This window comes from Sminthopsis crassicaudata, chromosome 3, assembly GCF_048593235.1.
Source record: "Sminthopsis crassicaudata isolate SCR6 chromosome 3, ASM4859323v1, whole genome shotgun sequence".
Lineage (NCBI taxonomy): Eukaryota > Metazoa > Chordata > Mammalia > Dasyuromorphia > Dasyuridae > Sminthopsis > Sminthopsis crassicaudata.
This window is the reverse complement of record NC_133619.1, coordinates 650,526,344-650,541,047: the sequence shown is the minus strand read 5'-3', so window position 1 is coordinate 650,541,047 and position 14,704 is coordinate 650,526,344. Positions and strand designations below refer to the sequence as shown.

The window sequence follows — 14,704 nt, the reverse complement described above, 5'->3', positions numbered from 1 at the left end:
AGTTAGGGGAGATATCATATGTCCCGGGGAAGGGAAAAAACACCAAGAGTTAGAATGCTGTGGTGGGCTCCTCCAAAGGAAGGTAGCTACCATGGGATGGCCCACAAGTGGGTTTTATAGGAAAAATTTAATTTCAGGGCCTTGGTCCAAGTAACTTGGATTTAGGGGACAGAATGACTTAACATAGTTATTATATGACAAAACATCCTGAGCTCTGTTTGATTTCAAGTAAGACTCATAATTAATTTGGTAATCTATTAAGTGTGCAATAGTATTCAAAACTTTATTGCAAAAAACAATGCTAATCATAACATGAGCCTTAAGTACATTAAATCTTTTTGCTAGTGGAGGGTCTCGCCTCGATGTGGATGGCAGCTGACTGCTCAGGGGAGTGATTGCTGAAGAAAATTGCTGTGGAAATTTCGTAAAACATGACAAAGAAGTTTTGCCTCATTGATTGAACCTTCCTCTCATGAAAGATTTCTCTGTCGCAAGTGATGCTGATGTGAACTTTGAGCTTACTCTCCTCCCCAGTCAGGAAGAAGCCCAATAGGCTATTTTCAGGCCTATAACCAAGGCCATCCTGCTTGTATAGAGTGATTTGTAAGAACGGAACTCCTTATCAGTCTCTACTCTCTATCCTTCAAACTTTTGGGCATCTTTAAACAATCTTTGAGATAATGATTAGCATAAATTTAGAAGGTCTGGGACTTGGTCTGCAGTACATTCCATCAGGCTCCCCTTTGATGTCTCTCCTTGAGCTACTCAGGTCTTTCCTGGTCTTCCCCTCCTCCCCTGAGAAATCCCCCAAGATTGTATTTCTCCTATAAAAGAGGTGCCCATGATGAAGATCTTTGCTACATCCTTTTTAGCACTAGGTTCACTATGAGGTTCTCCCTTCCTTCCTCTCCCTCTCCCTCTCCCTCTCCCTCTCCCTCCCCCTCCCCCCCTCTCTCTCCCTCCCTTCTCTTCCCTCTGTCCCTCCCCCTGTCCCCCCCACCCCTCTCTCTCTCTCTCTCTCTCCCCCTCTCCCCCCCTCTCCCCTTCTCCCCTTCCCTCTCTCCCTTCCTCCCAATGTCTTCACTTTAATGGTAACTTTCTCTTTCCTCTGGCTAACTCTGCTTAGTTGGCTAAACCCTTGATGGATCTAACCTGCCAGTCAATGGCATTCTTAGGCCTCATGGCTTATTCCTTTAATAGATTCTTCCAAACTTCTTTCCTTGGTAACCCTATTGCTCTCCCAACTCTGATGGGCCCTCCTGGGGCCTATTATACCTCTTTGTTTTGTCTGTAACCTCTTCTCCTAAATAAACCTTCCTTTTGGCAAGGAGAATAGCTATTGTGAATTTATCACATGTATATTTTGGACTAGGAATTGCTACCCTTACCTCATCAGTGCTGTTTGAAGGTATTTTATCCACAGTAGAACTTCTTTCAAAATTGAAGTCAACCGTCTCAAACCTGCCGCTGCTGTATCAACTCAGTTTTTGTAATATTTTCCAGTATTATATTTATCAATCTGATGGGAACCAGCTTGTGAACAAATCCAGAGAGTCCATCCTGTTTCTATTATTAACCATGATGAGAACTCAGTTTTCCCAGACTGTCTTCATAGCATCTTTAAGATAGTCTCAATATCTCAATACACATCCTTGTCACTCTCTCAATCTTGCCTTTTTCCCCCTCTCCTTCCTCTAAGGTATAAAAAGTCATGGCCCCCCAAAAACAAGTTGCTGAATTACTTGACTCTGTCCTGTTAGGTCCCTGAGCTATTATTTCATAAAATAAATGGCAAACCTTTGTAACTTGTGATGGATGTCTATGTCATGTTTATTCCATGTCACTAACCAAGTTTTCCCAAATTTATTTCATATTTTTATTTCACATCATCACTTCACTCAATGCCTTTATTTTCACTTCATGAACAGTAGTCTCAATTAAATCCAATTCCCTTGCATCATGGCTCTCTGATGTCATGGTCCTCTTCCAGAATGAAGTACAAACCACAAAAACAAGAAAAATTCATGTGACTTGGTTTATTGTGAGGTTTACTTTATTGCTGTGGTCTGATACAGAGCCCCCAATATCTCTGAGGTAGCCTGTATTTGAAAGCAGGGAGAAAAAAATTAACCCAGAATTGAGCTTCACTTACTTTTTAGTTGCTTCTCTGAGTTAAACCCATTTCTTTCATATTTACAAGGTGGCACCATAGGGAATAGAACATTGGGTTTCGAAGCAGGAAGACTCATCTTTATGTGTTCAAATCTGGCCACAAACACTTCCTAGTTATGTCACCCTGGATAAGCCAATTAAATTTGTTTTAGTTTCTCATCTGTAAAATGAACAAGAGAAAAAAAAATGGCAAAGTATTGCAGCATCTTTGCCAAGAAAACCCCAAATAGGATCAAGAAGAATTGGACTAGACTGATAGACCAAAACAATCACAAATTTAACTAGTACTTGTTAAACCTCTGCTAAGGGGAGCTATTCAAAGACCCAGGAATTTTCTTTGACTTCTTAAATCTATCTGGGGAAGGAAAATACTTGGTCAAAGACATACCAAGGGTTGGTCTCGAATCTCCTCCTAATCTTACTTTTCCTTAAAGCAAATTTCTACAGACTGTTACCCTGAAACTCATTTGGACATCTCGAAAGCATTCAAACCCCAATTTGGAAATTCACAGTAGAGAAATTGCATTTTAGTCTCTGGTTAACCTCTAATTGGTTTATGAAGCCCTAAAAGTCTGTAGTCAGGGAAGAAAAAAGATGCCCTTCTATCTTTCTCTCTGCATCCACCAAGATGGACAATATTACAAAAGTAGAAAAAATAAGACTATGCTTTTAAATAATGTGAACATTCCTTACCCTTCGGCAATGGGGAAAGGGTAGTTAAAGCACACATGGCTGGAAAAAACTCAGATAACAATCGACCACAATCTGCACAAAACAGACATAAGCACTCACTGGCAAAATTTTTCCTCTCATCTCTGTGGGTATAATTTTCCATATACACAGATTTAAATAAGCAGACAGGTTTGCAATGCACACTTAGAAGTCCCCTCTCTAGAACAATTTTCAGGGTTCTTTGATTAGTTTTGTTAGAATTGTAATTGCCCCTCTCTTGACTTTGAAGTTCTACAAACTGAGAAATCCTTTAGAGAGGAAATTCTCCAAAAGTTTAAGTCCCAAATTTCCTGTTTATATCTTGACTAAGAATGTTTCTCTGTTCTTCCAGGATTCCTCAATCCCTTTTGAAAAGTAACTTCTCCAGTGGAATGTATTAAATCATCTGCCATACATAAAAACAGCAAGAAAAAGCTTTTGCAGTGGAAACAAATGGGGGGGGGAAGGGAAAGGGAATAAGTGAACCTTATTCTGTGAGTATAGAAATCTATTTTACCCTGCAGGAAAGTCAGAGGAGAAAGGGATAGACAAGGTAAAAGGGTGATAGAAAGAGAGAGCATATTGGAAGGGGGTGATCCAAAGCAAAAGACTTTTGAGGAGGGACAGGGTAAAAGGAAGGAGAGAACAGAATAAAGAAACAGGGTGGGGGGAGTAAGGGAGAGAAATACAGATAGCAATAGTGATTGTGAAAAGAATTTTGAAGCAAGTTTTTCTGATGAAGGCTTCATTTCTCAGATATATAGGAAAATGAACCAAATTTATAAAAAATAAGACCCATTCTTCAATTGATAAATGACTGAAGATATGAACTAGTCCAAAGGACTATAAAATCATGCATATCTATTGACCTAATAATACCACTAGTAGGCATGTATCCAAAAAGAAATTTTTTAAAAATGGAAAGGACCTAGATTTACAAAAATATTTGTAGCACCTTTTTTTCTCAAGGCAAAGAATTGGAAATTAAGAGGATACACATCAGTTGGGTAATGCCTGGATAAATTGTGCTATGTGTCTATGAGAAATGATAAATAGGATTTTCTCAGAAAAATCACAAGTTCATCCAAAGTGAAATATACTGTGTACAAATAATAAAAATGTTATGGTATGATCAGCTGTGAGTGACTTATTTTCAACAACACAATGATCCAAGAACTCTGAAGGACTTATGATGGACATAATATGAAGGACATATTAAGAGAAAAAACTGATTGCGGTTGAATACAGATTGAAGCATCTTTTTTTCTCTTAATTTTTAATGAGTTTTTTTTTTTTTTTTTTTTTTTTTTTTTGCAGAGGAGAGCTATATTTTCTTTCATAACACGACTTTTATGGACATATTTTGCATAACTTCATATGTGCCTTCTCAATGTGAGATGAGGAAGGAGAAGGGGAGAGAATCTGGAACTCAAAGTTTTAAAAAGAAATGTAAAAAAAATGTTTTACTTGTAACTAGAAAAAAATAAAGTATTAAATAAAAAAAGAAAGAAAATGTATATTTTTCTGGTACTAAACATTAGAGAATTTACACTAGAGGAAAAATACCATTACTATAATCATATGGAAAGCCAACCCCTATTTCGTTCAGAAAATTCACAAGATAGAAATCTTATATCTGTAATGAATGTGAAAAGGCATTGGAATATAGAGCTTCTTAGCAGAAATTTCATATTGGGAACAGGCCTATTTACATTCAATATGGGAGGGCCTTCAGTCTGAGAGTATCTCTTATCAGAAGATTAGCGTGGAGAGAAGACTTATGAATGTTTTCCATGAAGAATTATTTTTTGGTAGATGATGGACCAGACAAGATATTCATTGTGGGAAGACCTTCATCTGGAGTTCATATTTGTAATCTTGTTAGAGATAAAACTTGTGGATATGATGAGTGAAGGGCTCTTTCTGCTGCATAGATTTTAGAAGAATCAAAAATCTCATAGTGTGCAAAAAGCTCTAAGAATGGATTGAGTTTTTCCCTAAAATTTTAAGGCTTCTCTTTACTCCTCTACAATAAGCCTTAGCATTCCTATACCGTAACTTTTTATTTTATTTTTTTATTTTTTTAGTTTTTTTTAAATTGTTTATTTTTTTCTGGTTATACATGTATGCTAACTTTGAAAAGACACATTTATTTTTTTCTTTATTAAATTTATTTATTTAATGTTTTTCCCATTACATTCTTTATTATTTTTTTTTTTATTATAACTTTTTATTTACAAAACATATGCATGGGTAATTTTTCAACAGTGACTCTTGCAAAACCTGCTGTTCCAATTTTTCCCTTCCTTCCCTCCAACCCCTCCCCTAGGTGGCAGGTAGTCCAATACATGTTAAATATGTTAAAGTATATGTTAACTCCAATATATGTATACATATTTATATAGCTATCTGGCTGAACAAGAAAAATCGGATCTAAAAAGAAAGAAAAAAACCTGAGAAGGAAAACAAAAATGCAAGCAAGCCATAACAGAGAGTGGAAATGATATGTTGTGGTATACACTCATTTCCCATAATATTCTCTCTGGATGTAGATGACTTTCTTCATTATTAAACATTTGGAACTATTTTAAATCATTTGAAGAGATGCCACATCCATCAGAATTGATCATCATATAATTTTGTTGTTGCCGTGTATAATGATCTTCTGGTTTTGCTCATTTCACTCAGCATCAATTCATCCAGGCCTCTCTGAAATCATCCTGCTGGTTATTTCTTACAGAACAATAATATTCCATAATACTCATATACCACAAGAAAATACACATTTCTTTATGAATCATGTTAAGAGAGAAAAATCAAATCAAAAGGGGGAAAAACCACAGGAGAGGAAAAAAAAAAATTGAATAGCCTGTGTTGATTTTTGTTCAATTTCCATAGTTCTGTTTCTGGATGCAGATGGTATTTTCTATCCAAAGTTTATTGGGATTGCCTTGGATCACTAAACCACTGAGAAGCCTTTCATAGTAGATCACACAATCTTGTTACTGGGCACAATGTATTTCTGGCTTTGTTTGTTTTGCTCAGCATCAGTTCATCTAAAATTTTCTAGGTCTTCACTGTAACTGTAGCCATTCTCCAGTTACCAGATAATTTGTCTCAACAGATACCAACACACACATATATTTGTTGGATGTAAACAATTTTATCAATAGCCTTTTTTTCAAAATACATGCAAAGATAGTTTTCAACATTCACCCTTACTAAAACCAAAGTTTATCCTCGCCTTCCCCTAATCCCCTCCCCTAGACAGCAAATAATCCAATATAGGTTAAACATGTGCAATTCTTCTAAACATATGCGCACATTTATCATGCATCATGAGAAAACTCAGATGAAAAAGGGAAAAAAAATGGGAAAAAAGTCAAACAACAAAAAAGATGAAAATACTGAGTTGGGATCCATATTCAGTCCCCCATAGTCATCTTTCTGGATGTAGATGGCTGTCTCCATTGGCCTGAATCACCTCATTGTTGAAAAGAGCCAAATCCATTGGAGTTGATCATCACATATAATCTTGTTGCTGTGTACAGTGTTCTCTTGGTTTTACTCATTTCACTCAGCATCTGTTAATGTAAGTCTCTCCAGACTTTTCTGAAATCATCCTGCTGATCCTTTTTTATAGAATAATAATATTACATAACATTCATATACCATATTTACTCAGCCTTTCTCCAACTGATGGGCATCTACTTAGTTTCCAGTTCCTTGCCATTACAAAAAGAGCTGCTACAAACATTTTTGTACATTTTGAGGGTCCTTTCCCACAAATGAATAAAGACCCAGTAAAGAAACTGCTAGATCAAAGGGCATGCTCTTTACTCCAAATTCCATATGAAATTTGACAACCCTTTAAACATAGTTCCAAATTGCTCTCCAGAGTTGTTGGATCTGTTTACAACTCTACTAACAATGCTTTAGTGTTACCAGTTTTCCCACATCCCCTCCAGCATTTATCATTTTTTAGCTAACCTGAGAAGTACATAGTGGTATCCCATTAATTTGCATTCCTCTAATCAGTAGTGATTTAGGCCTTTTTTTTTTTTCCCCTAGGCAATTGGGCTTGACTTGCTGAGGGTCACACAGCTAGGAAGTGTTAAGTGTCTGAGATCAAATTTGAACTCACTTCCTCCTGACTTCAGGGCTGGTGCTCTCTCGACTGCACCACCTAGCTGCCCCTAGAACATTTTTTTAATATGACAAAATTGCTTTAATTTCTCCGTCTGAAAATTGTCTGTTTATATCCTTTGATCATTTATCAGTTGATGATTGGCTTGTATTCTTATACATTTGAATCAATTCTCTGTATATTTTAGAAATGAGGCCTTTATCAGAGCCTATAATGAATGTAAAAAAAAAAATTCTTCCTGGTTTTCTGCTTCCCTTTCAATCTTGACAAGCAGAGTCTCAAAGTTACTAAGTGTTGGAGGGCAGAGTGTGCTCAGGAAAAGGAGTCTTCCTGACTTCAAGTCCTGTGCTCTATCCACTGTGCTCCCAGCTTCCTGAAACCACCAAGTTCAAATTCAGTCTCAGATACTGACCAGCTGGGCAAACCCGGGCGAGTCATTTAAACTTTTACTGCCTGAATCTCCCAATCTGTAAAATGGGCATACTCACAGCACCTTGCTCCACGGATCAAATGAGCCAGAACTTTAAAGTGCTTGGCAGGCACTAAATTACCGTGTAAATGCAAGCTATTATTTTCCCCAGGAAAATAAGTAATCTCAGTCTCTTCTTGTGTTCAGGAAGGAGAGCCAGTAAGACCAGGAGTGAGACTACCGGACAAAGAGGCAGTACAGAACTCTCTAGTGTAACACACAAAAGAGAACGCGCACACCGGTCTGCTCCACAAAGGCCTCACTTTCTGGGACTGGATCTTCTAATCCTACCCCATGCTGGGAGAACTGACAAGCGGTCTGCCCGCCCCTCTGCGGCCCGACGTCTCTCAGTGCGGCCCGACGTCTCACACTGATGTCTCTCAGTGCGGACCGACGTCTCTCAGTGCGGACCGACGTCTCTCAGTGCGGCCCGACGTCTCAGTGCGGCCCGACATCTCACATTGATGTCTCACAGCGCGGCCCGACGTCTCACACTGTCTCTCAGTGCGGCCCGACGTCTCACACTGATGTCTCTCAGTGCGGCCAGACGTCTCACACTGATGTCTCACAGCGCGGCCCGACGTCTCTCAGTGCGGCCCGACGTCTCACACTGATGTCTCACAGTGCGGCCCGACGTCTCACAGCGCGGCCCGACGTCTCACAGCGCGGCCCGACGTCTCTGAGTGCGGCCCAAAGTCTCACACTGATGTCTCTCAGTGCGGCCCGAAGTCTCACACTGATGTCTCTCAGTGCGGCCCGACGTCTCACATTGATGTCTCACAGCGCGGCCCGACGTCTCACACTGTCTCTCAGTGCGGCCCGACGTCTCACACTAATGTCTCTCAGTGCGGCCCGACGTCTCACACTGATGTCTCACAGCGCGGCCCGACGTCTCTCAGTGCGGCCCGACGTCTCACACTGATGTCTCACAGTGCGGCCCGACGTCTCTGAGTGCGGCCCGAAGTCTCACACTGATGTCTCTCAGTGCGGCCCGACGTCTCACAGCGCAGACCGGGATCAGCTCCGGGAGCCTGTGGGCCCCACAGAGTAGGAGGCTGCTGGCGGTGGGAGATGCCCCCGAGGCACCCGGATGGAAGGCCGCAGAGAGGGAAGAGCTGGATGAGGAGATTGGAGAGGATGGCTGCAACCAGGGGAGGATCCCCAAGGGAAGGGGAGGACCCGGAGTGGAGCGTGAGGGGCGCCCCTGAGCCCAGAGTGAGCTGGGGTGACCCGAAGATCAGCAGAGGGCCTGGAGGGTCGGACAAGCAGGAGACCCCGGAGGGAAGGGGCTGCAGGAGGAGGAGTCCGGAGTCCAGAGCTGCGCGTGACCGCGGGGAGCCCGGAGAAGGCTCCACCCCTCACTGCCTCCCCAGGCTCCTCTAGCACCGGGTGCTCCCTCCTGAAAGTCTTTGTCCCGCCTTTCTGGTGTGGCTCCCGCTTAGCCCAGCACCTGCACACAGTAGGCACTTCACACACTGACCACCGGAGCACGTGAGCGGCCTTGGGCCTGCCCTCAGGACCGGAGAAAGCAGGCTGGGGGCTTTAGTCCCTTGAGAACAAGTTCCCAGAGGGAAACGTTGGGGGGAAGTGGGGAGGATCCGCTTTGAGAACCAATTAATGTTGACAATAATCGGGGTGCACCCCTCCCCTCCCCCACCCGTCTTCCAAATGCGGAGGGAGCCAGGGGGACCTCGCAGACCTCCTCGGGGGCCGAGGGGAGGGAGCCTAGATGCTGGCTGGGTCCGAGATGGGGGTGGGGACAGCGGAGACCCCGGGGAAGGGCAGGCAGTCGGGACGGGCTCGGGGAGGGCAGAATCCCGAGGCAGCAGAATAGGCGCCCTCCGGGGGAGACCAAGGCAGGGTCAGTCTGGGTCTAAACTGAGGAGGAGTCGGCTTCGGGTCGGATGTGGGGGTGGGGAAGAGCAGGCTCTCTCTGCGGGGAGGGTTAGAGGTGGTTGGAGACGACGGGGGCGGGGCGAGGAGGCACCGGGTGGGGCCGGGGGAGTGTGGGCCGGACCGAGAAGAGCTGCGGCACTCCGAGTGGTCAGGGAGGGGGAGACCTCGAGGGGCTTCTCCGGTTGTTCCGGGTTGGGGACCTCAGCCTTAGTGGGGAAACACAGTTCTCCCACGTCCGGAGGGGGGCGAGGGGGGAAACGGGCTTCTCATGCCCGAGATAAGAGAGAGGGGACTTCGGGGGACTCAGGGTCCTCCCACCCAGTAGCGGACAGGGGTCCCCAGGGGAGTTTGAGGGCTCTGGATTTAAGGCTGGCCCGCCATCCTAGGGCCGCCCCGAATCGCTAGAGCGGGCTTGCGTCACTGTTGAGGGGAAGGGCAAAAAGTGAGGAAGCGGAAGAAAAGCGTTTGCGCGGCCTTCTGGGAAATGTAGTTCTCGCGGCCGCGCATGCCCAAGATCAAAGGCTGGGGGAGGAGACGGGGGCGGGGCTGGGGGCGGGCCCCTGTGGTGTTCTTCTTCGCCGGCCCCGGAGCTTCCTTGTCTCCATCGCGCGCCCTGGAGACCTCAGTTCATCACCAGTAAGGCCCTTTCGCCCTTGGAGCCCAGCTTGGACCTGGGTCCGCTCTCTTCCTGCGACTCCTCGGGGGGCTTATTGTAGAAGGAGCGGGAGGCGGGGGGCTTCTCTTTGCAAAATTGTCCATTTCCCGGATAATCGAGGGTCCGAGGGCGTGGACGGGCGCTGAGCCAGGGAGCCCCCGGCCAGGCCGGCCCGGCTCTGCAGCGGCGGATTGCATCCGGGGAATTGGGGCGAAGTGGGGAGGGTGGCGAGGCGAGCGAGACGGACTGTCCGAGGTGGCGCTCTCCACGGGAGACCTGGGTCCGGAGTGGAGGCAAAGTTCCCCGCGGTGTGGGTGTGGGGCGAGCCGCAAAGGTAAGGAGGAAGCCCGCGGCCCGTGGGAGGCGCAGGCCGGCCTCGTCTGGCCAAAGGATCACGCGGATCCTAGTTTTACAGCTGGGAGGAAGGCAGGGCAGCAACAGTGTGTCACGTGGTGTGTACCTGCGAGCCCGTGGGGGGGGGGGTTAACAGAAGGAAAATGAACAGTTATTAAGTTAAGTTAAAGTAACAGTTACAGTCGATATAATCATGTCAGTCAGCGGAAGTGACAGAAATCCTGAATACGGCAACAGAGGCAGAAACAAACCCTTTTGGCAAAAAACTCCTTCCTATTAAAAAAAAACAAACAAAAAAACAACATAGCTATAAAGGAATCTTTCCTTAAAATGAAAAAACGGAGCCTCCACCTCCACCCGGCCGCCTGCACCGGGTGATGGGGGCGAGCTGGAACCTTCCCCGTAAGATCCAGAGTAAAACATTGCCGGGGCCGCCCACGTCACAAGTAGCACGTTAGGAATAGCGGGCCCGTAAGAGAAGAAAAAGCAATTCAAAGAATGGACAATGACGTAATAAAACGATTTCTTTTGTCAGGTGATGCTGATGACATACTTGGAAAATCCTAGAGTCAGCTAAAAAGCTAGAAGCGATTAATTTTGTCAAACAGCAACCTACGACACAAGTCCATAAAAGTCACCTGCACTTCCTAGGTCCCCAATAGAGTCCTGCAGGAAGAGGTAGTAAAGATACCTCACAAAATCATTGCAGACAGCGCAAAATACCTGGGACCGTACCCGCCAAAAACCACCCAGCTACTGTATGAACCTGAGTAAAGCCCTTTTTATGTGAGACCAGGTCGAAATGTGGAGTAATTGTTCATGGATAGATGAAGCCAATATCATAAAAATGACAATTTGCTTTAATCTATTTTATGCCATCGCAATTAAATCACTCCAAAATTATTTGAATAAAAAAATAATTAAACTCACTAGGAAGAACAAGTCAGTTCAAATGAATTAATGAAAAGAAATGTCAAGGAAGGAGGGTTAGCCGTACCAGACTTTGAACTATATTGTAAGGCAATAATTATTGAAGGCATTTGGTACCAAATTAGAAGTGGAAAAATGAATCACTGGAAGATTATATCAAACTACCAGGCCACATGCGGCCCACTGAGGACGTTTCTGCGGCCGGCGGGTTATGGCAAACGGGCTGAGGGGCGGAGGCAGGGCGAGCTTTTGATTTTACTATAATCCGGCTTCCCACAGTCTGAGGGACAGGGAACTGGCCCCTATTTAAAAAGTTTGAGGACCATTGACATATATAATACATAGGAGCAAATGATTATAGTAACAAACGAAAAGATGGAAGCTTTTGAGATGAGAATTCAGTATTTGGTTAAAGTGTTGGGATAACTGGAGGGTCAGATTGCTCTCTCTTACACCCTTTGCCAAGATAAGATCAAAATGGATACATGATCTAGATATAAAGAGATATAAGGTAATTAGAAGATATTACCTGTCAAGACACATGGATAGAACAATTTCTGAGTAAACAGCAGATAGAGAACATTGTGAAGTGTGACATGGATAATCTTGATTATGTTAAATTTAAAAAGTTGTATTAAAAAAAAAAGGTGTGTTACAAATAAAATCAAGATTGGAGAGGGAAAGCAGAAAATTGAGGAAAATTTTTTTATGGACAGTTTCTCAGATAAAATTTTCATACTTTGTCAAATTCATAAGAAGATGTATAATTTCCCAGTGGATACATGGTCAAAGGATGTGAACAGATAGTTTTTCAATGAAGAAATTAAAACTATATAGTTAAGAGAAAAGTGCTCTCAGTTATTGATTAGAGAAACAAGTTAAACAACTTTGAGATGTCATTTCACACCTATCAGATTGGCTCAAATAATAGAAGAGAAAATGATAAATGTTGAAGTGAATATTGAAAAATCAGGACACTCATTCCCTATCCTGGAATGGGGAACTGAGCCAGCCAGGAATTACGCCCAAAGAGTTATGAAACCCAGCAATAGCACTATTAAATCTGTTTCCTAAAGTCACCAGGGAAAAAGGAAAAGAACTTATACATTCTCAAATAGAGCTGCTCAAATAGCAATTCTCTTTGTTGTGGCAAAGAACTAAGAAAGAGGAAAACAAGGGTACACCGGCATTTGGGGAATGGCTAAATAAGTTGTGCCATGCTACCTGATGGAATGTTATTGTGTTGTAAGAAATAATGAGTTGTAGATTTTAGAAAAACCATGGAAAGGCTTGTATGAAATAATGAAAAGTGAAAAGAGCAGAACCAAGAGAACATTGCACTCAGTAACGACAATATGGTTCTAAGAACAACTTTAAATAACTAAGTCATTTGAATATTATATATATTGAATATTATATATAATCTCCAATCGGTTATAATGAACCTATGAAGGAAGATGCTATCCATCCCTAAAGGAAAAACTGATAAATAGAAGTACTATGCTTTTACAAATATACATATATTTGTGTCTTTTCTAGGTAGCTTTTTCTAAGACAGGTTGGGGAGAAATAAACAACAGAATAAAAAGAAAACTTAGAAAGAAGCACAGAAAAGCAGTCTAGCTTTGAAAATGTTATGTAGAATTTATTATATAGTTTTCCAAAAAAAGTAAATAATGTGAAATGGAAATACATGGTTTCATATTCAATCCTCTTTTTATGTTTTATGAATATGGAAATGTTCCTTTTGTTCTAGTTCTTTGTGTGTTTAAGTTCAAAATGAATACAAAAAATTAAAAAAAAAAGCAGGATGGTTTCAGAAAAAATTAGTCTGAACTGATGCAAAGGGAAGTGAGCAGAACTAAGAGAATATTATACACAGTAATAGCAAATATTATAAGGATAGGTTGATTATGAAAAACTTAGCAATCCTTATCATTACAAAGAAGTACTCATGATGAGAGACCATTTACCTCTCAGGAGAGAAATGATGGACTTTGAGTGTAGACTGAAGTGCATTTCTTTTCTTTTTTCTCACTGTAGCTAATAGAAATGTGAAAATGTTTTATGTGACTTTGTATACATAATGACGCAAGTATTTCTAGCCTTCTCAATGAGTGGAGGAGAAATAGAATTTGGAACTCAAAAAATTTTAAATAAAAAAAAAAAGAAGAAAACTTGCTTGATAGCTTTTGACTCTAAGTGTGTTGGAGAATGGGTAACTAATAGTGCACTTGATAGAATGCCAGATCTGGAATCAGGAAGACCTAAGTTCAAATGTGACTTCCTATACTTACTAGCTGTATGAACCTGGGCAAGTCATTTCACTTATCTCAGTTCCTCATCTGTAAAATGAGTTGAAGGAATGGCAAAACCAAAGATATTGGATTTGGATACATCAGTATCTGCCAAGATTTTTCTATTTGGGATTTTCTCAAATGGGGTCGCAGAGAATCGGCATAAATGAAAAAATTTAAAAAATTATATTTTGTGCTTGAGGCTTTTATCAGAGAAACTCTGAAAGTCTTTTCTCCATTTGATTCCCATTCAATTTTAGATGCATAAGTATTTTTTTATGTGATAACAATTGTTCATTTTATTTTTCTGTGATTCCTTCTAATATTTGGTGATGTATTCTTTTATCAATACTTGAAAAATTGTCTCCAAGTTCTTTTAATTTGTGAGCGTTTCCTTCCTTTCCTTTTTATTTTTTTTTTTAAGAAATAAGATTTATTTTCCATATCCTGTACATAGTCATGTCCATCACTTGATTCATCAATAATAATTGGATACTTCTATCACATTTATTTTGGTATCTTTTAATTAGATCTATTTTTGGCTTTGCTTTATCTGAGATCAGAATTGCTTATCCCTGCTTTTTTTTTTTTTTTTTTTTTTTTTTTTTTGGTTTACTAGAAGCAGAATATATTTTGCTTCAGTGTTAACATGTATTATGTATATATCTCTCTGTTTCAAATGTATTTTTTGTAAAAAGCATATTGTAGGGTTATTTTCTTATCCACTCTGCTTTCTGCTTCTGTTTTATGGGAGAATTCATTCCATTCACTTTCGCAGTTGTGATAAGTAACTATATATTTCCTTCTAATTTATTTTCTCTCTTTGTACCCTGTCCGTCCTCACTAGTGTTTTAGGATCAATCCTTTCCTTAGCCTGCTCTTCCTTCTATCACCCCGCCTCCCATCCCTTTCCCTCTTCTCTTTTCTACCCTCCCTTCTAACCAGCCTTTTCCTTTTCTTTCCCCTTTTTCCTCCTACTTCTCTGTAAGATAAGATAAATCTGAGAGGGTATATTATTCCTTCTTTGGGCCCAAACTGATGAGATTAAGCTCCAGATAATGCTTATTTTCCTC

General features: G+C 41.7%; 1 protein-coding gene across 3 annotated transcripts in view; it reads left to right on the top strand.

Moving 5' to 3' along the window:
• Positions 1-14,704, top strand: part of LOC141564635 (zinc finger protein 74-like) — a 101,211-nt gene that overhangs the window by 59,847 nt on the left and 26,660 nt on the right. The window contains exon 1 of one of the 3 annotated variants that reach the window (XM_074307352.1): positions 9,952-10,031. The exons of 1 other annotated variant lie outside the window; for it this stretch is intronic. The gene's annotated coding sequence lies outside the window, so the exon portion shown is untranslated. Of the gene's footprint in view, positions 1-9,951; positions 10,032-10,258; positions 10,385-14,704 lie in introns of those variants that run through there. One more of the 3 variants, XM_074307353.1, reaches the window with a different exon arrangement.